Raw genomic sequence first — 11,628 nt, forward strand, 5'->3', positions numbered from 1 at the left:
AAGTAAGTGAATAGCTTTTCGAATAACTAGGAAATTAATGTCGTTAATCGAAGCTATTTTTATTCAAAGGAAAAATTCGTCGGGTAATTTCTATCGATAATTGTTTATTCTATTATACTGTAAAATGTGTGAAGAGATTGGAGAATCATTAGATTATCCAATTGTTATTGTATAATGTAATTCGAAAATATTTATAAAAAGATATTATTTTTTGCGATGAATATTTCATTCTTTTAACAAGCGGATAATGAATATTTTATAAAATTAAATTTAAAAATGAGAAAATACTTCGTTACTTCGACATTATTACGAGATGACAAGGAGTTGTTTAATTATCATAAATCGTTGAAGAAAAATATCCTGCATTTATATAAAATTAAAATTAAAAATATTACATTCTAATATCTATTAAATATTATAAAAAAGGGCCTCATAAATTATTAATTTATAGAATATCAATATTATTAAATATTTTATTCCAAGCAAGTAAGACTTCGTAATAAAAATTCTTCTTCAAAGGAAAACACGAAGATGAATAAATCGTATTTATTCATTTTAGATATTCGAATAGAATCGATTTCAAATTGTGTTCGTTTGTAGACTGTCCATGATGATTTTATTTTCCTTCGTGACATAGTAGTGTTAAAAACCGTGCTTATACGAAAGTTCATACGATTAATTAAGAAGAATTTTCAGGAAACGTTGGTTATCGAGATTAGCCAACCGCGGACAAATCTCTGTTGATCCGTCCGTGATACCGGATGGTATCGGTCACGATGCACGTGGTGTAAATAGATAATAAAAGCAGAGGGAAAAGTATCCGGGATAGGCGACTGACCGGCGTCGAATACGACTGCAATCCGTGCTGTTTATCTTCTGTCAACTGCCGATAGGAGAGCTTGCGTTCCGCTCCAAAGTCTCGTAACGCCAGCTCGAAAACGACCGAGTACAGCGTTTGGTGCCGCTTTGACGTTTATCGAAGATCAGTTCTTTTTTTTTTCTTTCTTTCTTTCTTTCTTTCTCTCCCCTCTCTTTATCTTTTCGAGTTGAAATAGCGGCCAAGTTCCGTACCGAGAAATATAAAACGTTTTAATAGACAGATGGATAAAAACGAATTATTTAGATTTCGAATGGAATATTGGAATTTATATGTTTAATTGTTCGAATAAAAAAATTAAAAGAATTTTAATATTGGATTACCGTTTCATAACTTTGATTCACTTTTATTCACTGTTTTGTAAACAATGAAATTCTGAGTAAAATACCGTTCGGAGAAAAAGATAACGCAAGACGTTCTTGCATTGCGTTACACTTAGTATGTTAACACTGATATAGTAGTAGATACGAGGCGATGATAAATAATATAAATAATAATCGAAAAATACAGGTGGTTAAACCGTTTTTATCTCTTCCTTTCGAGATCATTCAATGAACTCGTATTAAATTTAAATTACGTGTATCGTCTACGATGGAACAATCGAGAATTGTGCAACATGATTGAAAAATCTATTGTACGAAAGAGAAAAAAAAAAAAAGATAAGAGAGATGAACTGTCACGATGCTGGGTCTGGAGACGGCATCGTTTAAACACACTGTCGCTATCTCATCAAACGCCCACCACGCTTATTTCCTCCCTTTCTCTCCCACGTGTCAATCAGTACTCATCCAAGATTTTCTATTTTTTCTTTATTTCTTCTTCTTCTTCTTTTTTCTTCTCCCTCTTTTTTCCTCGCTATTTGGAGAACGGCAGGGAGTCATTGAACATTCACTGTAACTTTTAAAATGGTCGTTAAAGGAAATTATACACCGAGGACGTTGAAACGAGAAGCGTTACTTATCCCAAGCAATTAGATACTCGGAAATTACCTTATTTTCGAATCGTTGAGGAGGCTAGTTAATTGTTTGCCGATTAAACTTTGCGGTTTATCGTTACACGGCAAACACACACGATTGTACCGTCTGAGCAAACATAAAACCAAGGGTGTTAGTCATCGGTGGAAAAGGCACGGGATTTCGTGGAGAGAGTTGAAACTCGCAATAAACGTAACGCATCCCCCGCTGTTTCTCCACTGAATTGAACGTATCAACTCTCTTCAATATCGGATACATCCTTCGATATCGTATAATTCCACGGTTCGTCGAAGAGGTTGCGACTCGATATCCGTTAATCCTTGGTTAAACAAAGGATATATTATTGTTTAAAGAGGCAGTGACAGGTTATTAATCGACGTTATTTCTCTTCTTCAACTTCTCCTTCAAAGATGCTCGTTCGATATTGCGCTTACGTTGCTTAATAGTTCATCTTAATCTCCTTCCGGTTTTTGGAGGAAGGATTTTTAACGGGAGGTCGGTCTATTATACGCGTGATAAGAAAGCCATTATGTAAATTATCTATAATGGGACGGGTTGCTTGAAAAACTGCATTAACCGGGCCTTAAAAACGGGAGTCCGCATAAATAAAGGGCGCATCGATCGGTGATGGAAGAACCGCCATAAACAGTCACTTGCAGGATTAACTACTTGCGCTGGGGAATAAATTTACGATGATTACGGTGAAATTATTAACGAAGCTTCATTATGTGCACGTAATGTAAGGAAATTACGAAGAATTTACCAAGAATTTGAAGGTGTAAAGCATGCACAACGTGCAACCTAAAAAAAAAAAAAAAAAAAAAAAAATACATAAAACATTCACAGATTTTATTTCTTCGATAATAAATTAAAGTTTTTATATTCTTTCTTTAAAACGCGGTAAAGCATTGTCAATTATAAACAATAGATTACGCGAATAATACGATCTTGCAGATCATTTGCAAACAATAATTCTCATTATTCGAGTCAAATTAAAATTCAAATTTCATGGAAAATCGAGAAAAATATTAATGCATAAATTACAATTTGCAATTATTTATTATTTTATTCCATCTTCTAAATTTCGCGTCTTTCCAATCACTTTTTCCATCGCTTCGCTTTAAGTACCGTTCATAAATAAGAAATCGATGTTTTCGTCTCGGTTGTCTCAACCGAAATTGCAAATTCTCACGAAGTTCATACTGAAACACACTTCCTTCCCATACCTGTTCCAGCGTCCTCTTTGTTATTATTCTCTCGGGCGGTTCCAACCCCTTCCAACCCCTGCCAGAGATTCCTCCTCGAAGGAAAAAGCGTGCACCATCGCGAACATCATCAGGGAGGGAAGTAGCACGTTGCCATCTGTTTCTCTGCGATCGACGCGCGGCCAACCGAGGGGTAAACAGCCCCACGAGGGATCCTCCAAGTCCACCCTCTCCCCCAGATCCACCTCCCTCTCCTCCACCCCCGGCAGGCAGCGTAACGCGTGCCCCACGGAATCGTTCATCCCACGGAATTGCAAGAGTAATCCCCGCCCGGCGCCCTTTCCCCATTTACATAAAAATAATTAAACGGCTCGTTCCGGCCAACCCTCCTTGCCATCCTTTCTCCCATTTTCCTAGCATCTCGTAACATCTCCTCGTGAGTGGAGATGTTTTCTCCCGATCGAATCCGAGATGTAAATCTCGGATTCGGCGACTTTTATAAAATTATTGTAATGTATGTAGATATGCCAACTTGTTCCATCTCCATCCACCATGAATTTTAATATCGTCCGATCGTAATAACCGATTGCGGACGATCTCCCGAGAAATAGATTCCAGTTTCGAAGAAATTGTACGTCTCGCTAATCTACTTGGGATATCCTCCAATCCTTGTCCCACATTGTTCCCTGTACTTTAATCGATGTCTCCTCGGATGAGAGAAGTTTCGTACCATTAATAATTCATATTACACGGCCGATACGTCTCTGTCATCGGTATCGAGGATACGATCGATACGTTCCCCAAGCAACGCCGCAAAAGAGACAGCCCCCGGTGTTTTATTCGGCCTCATCTCCGATCCGTCATTAACCCCCCTCCCTCCAAAGTTCCTATTACCACCACGGTGGGCTCTAACCATCCCTCGAACGATGACATCGAGATGAAAGGGAGGAAGAAGAAGAAAAAAAAAATATATATATATATATATATATATATATATATATATATATATACTGCTTTTGAAGCGTGTGATTCTTTATGGAGAAACAAGTGGAAGAGGGTGGAATCGTCGTCGTCGTTGGAAATTGGGGGATGGAAAATTTCGAGGGTGGAAAGTTTCGATCGGGTAAAAGACGATGGAAAGGAGGAATTCGGTTTGGAGGATGGCACGGGTTGCACCCCGCGTGGACACGTGTTCACGGGGCAGAGACGCGTGAAAGCATCCATCAGGACCAGCATGGTGCACCGCGAGCGGGCATGGTACAGCTGGCAGGCTCCGTTCTACCGTGTCGAAGCTCCGTTTCGCTGGGTGGGCAGCGAAGGCTGGCTGCTGGTTGAATTGAACGTGGCCCACGAGGGGGGTGGGAGAAGTGTACGCGACTTGGGGGCGCAGACTTCGCGAGGGTTGCCCCCAAGACGAGGGACAAAAGAGGTGAGGAGGAGGGTGAAGGAGCGGCGGTATTCCGGCGGATAACGTTGGATCGCGTTAGGTGAACTCGATTGGGGTGCCTACGCAGCCGGAACCGAACGGTGGATGGAAACCTCTTCGTCATCCCCGACAGGCATTTTTTTTCTCCAACAACTTCCACCCCCTTATCGGACAATTTTGATCGATATCTTTAATTTTTGCTCGACGATTCGCGACGACTCCTCCCCTCTTTGATTTCTCTCGTTAAGAAGGATGCGGAGAAGAAGAGAGAACGAGAAGAATCTTAATGTCTTGAGGGACATTCTTCGTTATCTCGCAACTTTTTTTCTTTATCGTACGTGTAAAATCTTGCGAATGATTTTCTTTAAATTATAAAATAAAGATTTTTCGATCGAGTAGAAAGGAAGAAGCGTGGAATTGAGATGGAGAAATGACGATGATGGGAGAAGTAGAAGTGTAGAAACATCGGACGGTTGGAAAACAGTTTCCCTTTTCGTAAATTAACGCGCGTTTACCCTCCCCGTTTTACGATGTATCCCACTCTTTGAAGAGAATCACGGCCATAGATTCGCCCCGTGTTGTTCTTCGCCCCTTGTAGCCCCGGCTCCTTTGTCGACCGGTTAAACTTTCATATTTCTATGCATCTTGTAACGAGTCGAAACGCGCCAATTTCATTCTTCCTGGCCCGCGTACCTTCTTGCCGCCAGACACGCTAGAAAAACGATGCTATTAATATTAACGCGGCTCCAAGCGGCATCCAATGTTCCGCAAGTTTCGAAGTTTACCCCCGGCAGTGAGGTGTATGAAACGTTTTGTTACAAAGTTATAACGAATTTCACGCTTGATTTTTGAAATTAACGAACTAACAGCTTCGTTCACGAGTGTCATGATATTATAGAAAGTACAGCAAACTGGTGACATCGAGTTGACGTTAACAAAAATTTTAATAGTCACTCGAAATTTTCGATTGGAAAAAAATGCAAGATCCTAAAACACTTTCTCAAACTAACTTTTTTCTCTTTCGATTTCAAGCATACTCTTCTAGATCCTTCGATTTTAAAATAAATAAATAAATTATGAAACCTTTTTAATTTAAAATAATCTTTTCATCTCCACTCCGAGGCTAATTATATTGGTGAAATATCGTTAGGTATTTTAACGATTGCCCACGCACGACAACATCGTCCGGATATCTCGGAAAATTTCAAGGGGTGTGGATCAGATAATACGTAATCTAAGGATCGTGGGGTGCAAGGGGTGCATTGTGCACGAGGGTGTATTAAGTGCGCGTCCGTATATAGCTCATTCGACGGAATCACGATCGTAGATAAAGTCCCTGTCACGATCTCTGGACGGTCGTTCGTTTTCCTCCTGTGTTCATTATACAAACGCGATGGTTTACATCCGGAACTCGCTCAACGTCTGTTCCGTCTTCGCCACGGACGATCAACAATCTGGTCGGCGGACGACGATGGAACGAGCTCGTCGTCGCTCCGATTCATCCTGATATCTGCGATTTATCTCAGGCCAGGGTGAGACGCGTTCAGACACGGGATAGATAATTCGTTTGACATATTTAACGTTGACGTTGGATGGAACGAACGAATGGCCCATTAAGCCGGCAAATATTTCTTAGAACGTCGAATCAAACGTAAACGTAGCGTTGAAATTTACATCGGCGAACGAAAAAATACGATGAAATATTTATTTACGCCTCGTCTCTACGTTTGTATCTCTTTTGTATCTGTCGTGGATCGATACGTACGGTCGATGGGTACGTTTATCATCGATGCTTTTTAATATGGAACCCGTGGCTCGCTGATTCGAGGCGAGATTCCACGAAGCAAACGGTGAAAGCATCGCCGCCTAATATTTTCGCAATTTTCGCGGCGATCGCACGTGGTCGAATATCGCCCAATGAAACATCCATTTCCGGGAACTTGTCGATTCAGGAAGGTTGGCAAATGTTGCAGAAATTGCATCCCTTTCATTCCATAAATTCGATCGTGATCAACTGCCGGCTAAAATTGCTTTCGCCGATTTATTTCGCTAGAGATACAATCGATCCTGTTCGTACGTAAGTTCCGGAAAAAAAAAAAAAAGAAAAGAAAAAAAACGAAGTTCGCGTAACTGTGAATCTGTAACGAGGTTGAAACGGACCAGGCGCCAGTTCCACGATGATACACGGAGGGCAGTCTCGTCGTAGTCACAATCGTACAAGGCTGTCGAAACAAGGCAATTCATCATGTAGCTCGTTCCATGAAGAATGGAAAGGAGGAAGAGGAGGAACGATGAGGAGGCGAGAAACGGAAGCAGGAAGAAGGGAATCGTTCCGTCCTTTTCAGGACGGAAAAACAGAGGGAGTTGGGAAGGAAGGACGAAGAGGGGACGAACGAGGAAGGGATGAGATGAAGAGAGAAGTGGAAATAGGAAAAAGAGAGGAATGGCTGCAGGGTCTATACCCTTGCACGCACTCGACGCATCAATCTTCTTTGCCAACAATGTTCGCGTAAATTACCCTCATCGATATCAAAGTGACGAGGGTGGCAGCCGGCTGCGTCGGTGTTGCCTGGTGTGGCGGAAGAGAGACCAGCCCTTATCTCGCGCCAGTCAGAAAATTGAGTTTACAAAGATTCCATCGAGGAGCAGAAGGCTCTTACCGAGGCACCCGGCAAACGTCACTCGCACGATACCAGCCTTTCCCGTTCATCTATTCCGCTCTGAAATTCCACGCTGTTTCAATCCCTATTCTCTCGTATCTAAATTCCTTCTAAAAGGTATACATTGTTGGAGCACCAAGTTCGTTATAAAATCGAGAGATATCGAAAAGGATCCAACAGATCTGGAAACAATGAGCAGAGATATGGTAAGAATAAATAATCGAGTTTATGATTAGGTTTATGACAAGGGTCATCATATACCTGTACAAGCTAAGTCTTAACTCGGTTCAAATCCTAACCAAATATACTTACATCAATTATTGCCTGTTTAGAAATTCCACGACCCTCTGCCCGATATATATAACCGATCCGGTCAACCCTCTATGAATCCGCAATTAGTCGGTCCTTTTCGAAGTAACCTTTTACTCAAACTTTTTGTTCCTGCCATTGAACCTTTGGGAACTTGTTTCCGTTACACGTAATACGACATTGGTATTCGAGTGGTTTTATAAGCTCGTTCAGTCGCGTGCCTGCGTTCACTTTAAGTCCCAATTGAGCCACGTACTTACCTCTATACCGTACTACCTCGCCACGTCTTATCTCCGACATTATGATTTTCATATCGTTGTTTCAGGGGTAAAAATTACCCTCGATAAAGAAAGCGGGTGCCGAAGTTTGGGAAAAAAAAAAAAAATAAAAAAAAAAAGAAAAGAGAGAAAGAGTCTAATCGTTAAAAGCATGCGAGGAAATTCAACGGGGAGGAAGCGTTGAATCTCGAGGAATACACACGAGTTGACCAACGTACCGAGCGCGTACAACAGACAGCGCAATCGGCTCATAAATTTCGAAGCGATAGCACGGTTCGGTGGTGGCGTAGCTTAGCTCGAGCGTGCTTCCGATATGTATGTACGCTCGTCCGAAACACGGCTTTAAATTTTCTTCAGACGGCTTTCGAGCCGCGCTAAGCAAAAGGGAGAACGTGGACACGGAGCGAAGTTTTCGCGGGGAGGAAAGATTAGAGGCGCGAGCGAAAGTTTTCGCGGGGGGTGCGGCGTCGACGATACTCGGTTTAATGTAGCGTTATGATCTTTATGGGGAGGGGAGGGGGGCGTTTATAGGCCATTACGATTGAGTTTTCGACCTGGAACGACGTACCCTCGAATATTTTTCCACCGCTTTTCTCCGCTCCTGTTATTGATAACTCGATCTCACGGAAGAATTATGTTGTGATCATCGATCGAAGATTGCTCGCAGAAAATATAATGATCGAAAGGTATTCTACGAAAGAAATCATATTATCTTTATTCGATCGATATTTCGGATTGTTTCGCGCGTAATCGTCGATCGTGGATATAAAAAAAAGAGGGTGAAAAGAAAGAAGAGCTTGTTAATCGTGGCTGCCCTCTTTCTAGCACCGTTCTTCATGTTTAATTGCGCCTGCGTATAATTTCCACTTTCTCCTCGACTACTCTCTCTCTCTCTCTCTCTTTCCCCGTGTACTAATGAAAATCTCCGGTTAACAGGATCATCAGCGACGAATTAAGCGAATTTCCGGTAATCGCAAAGCCGGCCAGAATCTTTAATTAACGAAGCTTATTTTAATCATCCCCGATCAGGACCATGACTGATTCTCACTGCGTTAATAATCGCGTTTCCGTTGGAAAAACTTGTGTCTGAGTCGAGCCGTGTCGAGAGCCGGTCGTCGGTCACGACACGATGATAAATTCTACGGCATCGAGTGTATCGCGCGATCGCCGCTGCAACGAAATTAATTGGTCCAGGAGCCGGACTTGTTTTTTTCATAGATTTATCGGCGCCGGATATTAAGACGATATTATCTTTAATTTTCGTCAGAGCAACGTCATTTCATGGTGTATTACGTGTTGATCGTACGATGATAATGATAAGAAGGATAATTGCTACTAGAAAATATATGTATCGGCGTATAATTACGCGGTGAAACACAAGACGTACAAGGTGGACCACCTAATGTGATTGCTTCGATTATTCTTGTTATTAGCAAACATCGATTGAATCTTTTTTGTATTATAGATTATGTGTATAGATTTTAAAGGATCATTAACTCTTTCGTGTCGAATTTCTTTTTTTACAATATTAAAATGACATGAATCTATCGATAAATTTTAATAATTCGTCGATATGTTCTAAATTCAAACGAATTAATCGATTTGATAAAAAGTAATTTCATTATTTTTATAAAATTCGAATATTTAGAACGCGTCATTGATATATTATCTGACAAAATTTTTATATCGAAATTTTCTTTCTATTAAACATTATTTATTAAAGTCGTAAAACTTATGAGCAATGGTGTATAACGATGAAATTTCCCAGTTCTGCGCAAACTCTCGACGCCACGATTATCCCGGACGAGAGGTTCCTTCGACAAGAAGCGTGTTAATTTTCCCCGGTTGGCCGTTGTTTCGTGATCGCTATGATCGACGACGTTACTCCCACGAGTCCTCGTATTTATGGGGCTCGAGATTAGCTCGCGAGACCCCTGCTGTAACCTTTGAAACGGCGACGAGGAAGATACTTTTACGACATTGCCACGTAATCGAACGACGTTATCATAAACCCTGCCGCATGAGTAACTTTATTGCCTTTCGTTTACCCCTTTTTTGGATGCGTTGTCCTACGTGTTTTGCATTCTTATATATATATATATATACACACATTTATCCACCATCTCTTAAGCCATTTCCATATATCGATACGTCGAAAGGAACACAAAAATTCTAAAAGCATATTAAAAGCATACTAAAGAGAAATAACAAGAGGAACAAAACTTTCACGGATGTCATCGATAACAATTTCGCGTACGCCGTACTTTGTGCTATTTACGGAAAATTCGACTACTTATAAACCGTCGCAATCATCGAAACGACGATTCCTCCGCGAGGCTCCTAAAAATATTTCATCCCGTGTCGATCACCTATGCATCTTTCGTTCCATCTTCGTTGTTTCGTTCAATTAGCGCGTTGAAACAAAAGCAAACGAAAATCCGTTCGATCGGGTTTTACAATTTATAAACGAGATAAAGGGATAGGGATGCGCATTATCGTTTAGCCCCGAAGCGCATTATTTTCGCGATACGATCACCGGATACGCAATATCCTCGATTCCCTTAATGAGTAACGGTCGATCGAGCAATGATTTCGCCGGATTTCGAAATCGTCCGAGCAACAAGGTTCGATCAAACCTGGCCGTCTGGCCCTTCTCCCTACTAGTCGAGACACGGCCGAGCCATGGGGGGGTAGATAAAATCTGTATTACGTTTAGGGGGATGTAGCGCGTGCGCCCCCGCGTGTGCAAACCTATTAACGTGCGTGCACGCGTTGCATCGGTGCGCGTATATATATGTATACGTACACGTGAGGGAATGGGAAAGAGATAGAGGCGACCCGAGCGAGATTGTTCCTCGATCCTCGTGATTTACGCGTGCCAGTGCTGCTTCGAATTCCAAAGCTGCCTATTAACCCTGGTGCAGCGGGATAACTGCCCTGTATCTCTCTCTTCCTCTCTCTCTCTCTTTGTATATATATTATATATAGTGTATATATATATATTGTATATGTATGTATCTCGTTCGTACGAAATTTGAAAAACGATTTTATCGGTGAGAGCCGATTGCACAGGCTGGGCTCGAGCGGTGGCCGCGATATTTCAACCGTTCGGGGACAGCCGCGTAATTGCGGCATACATCTCCGACCTTAATTTCGCTATAAGCTTCGCATTAAGGCGGAAAAGAATTGCAGCCTAGCGACAAACAATTTGCCTTTCTTAAGCCTCGTCCAGATTAGAGTCACTTAATCTTTCCAAGTGAATGTTTGTTCGTAACAAATTGGAATCGTAAAAATTCTTGATGTAATAAGTTATAGCGTATTCATCGATATTATTGAAGATTTTTAAATATATCTTTCCGAGAGAATCGACGAGAGTTTTTTTTCCGTTGATAAGGATTTTTCGATAATTGTTTAAAAGTGCAACAATTAGAAACGGCGTCGAAGAAAGTTTCGCGTAATGTTTCGTGATAATTTCAAATAACTCTGTTGGCTAATCTAAACGAGACTTGGCGTTGCTTTCCCCTCGACTTTTTTCCAGCGACTCGTAACACTTGGCGGTTACTTGGCGCTAAGGATACTTTAATTGACAAAATTTCGCAGACACACCGCCAGCACACCGCGGCGGTAGACATAAATTTCCAATTTTCGCCTCGCAGAAATGGCGAAGAAGTTTAATTGCCACCGTCCGAAAGTTTTAAAGCGTTTCCGCTTGTCGGCTCGGAACAGCGTCTTGTTTGTCCCTTCGACGGTGGTAAAAAGGCGCCGGTCCAAGCGGTTTTTACCCCGAGAAAGCTTCCCCTCCCCGCGAGAATAACGGTCGTCGTTCGAAACAATTTTCAACCGTGTTATAATCGAACGCCCAAGAAACTTTCGATGTTTGCGCTCTGATCGACAGTCAG

This window comes from Apis mellifera, linkage group LG3 (genome assembly GCF_003254395.2).
Source record: "Apis mellifera strain DH4 linkage group LG3, Amel_HAv3.1, whole genome shotgun sequence".
In the NCBI taxonomy this organism is placed as follows: Eukaryota; Metazoa; Arthropoda; class Insecta; order Hymenoptera; family Apidae; genus Apis; species Apis mellifera.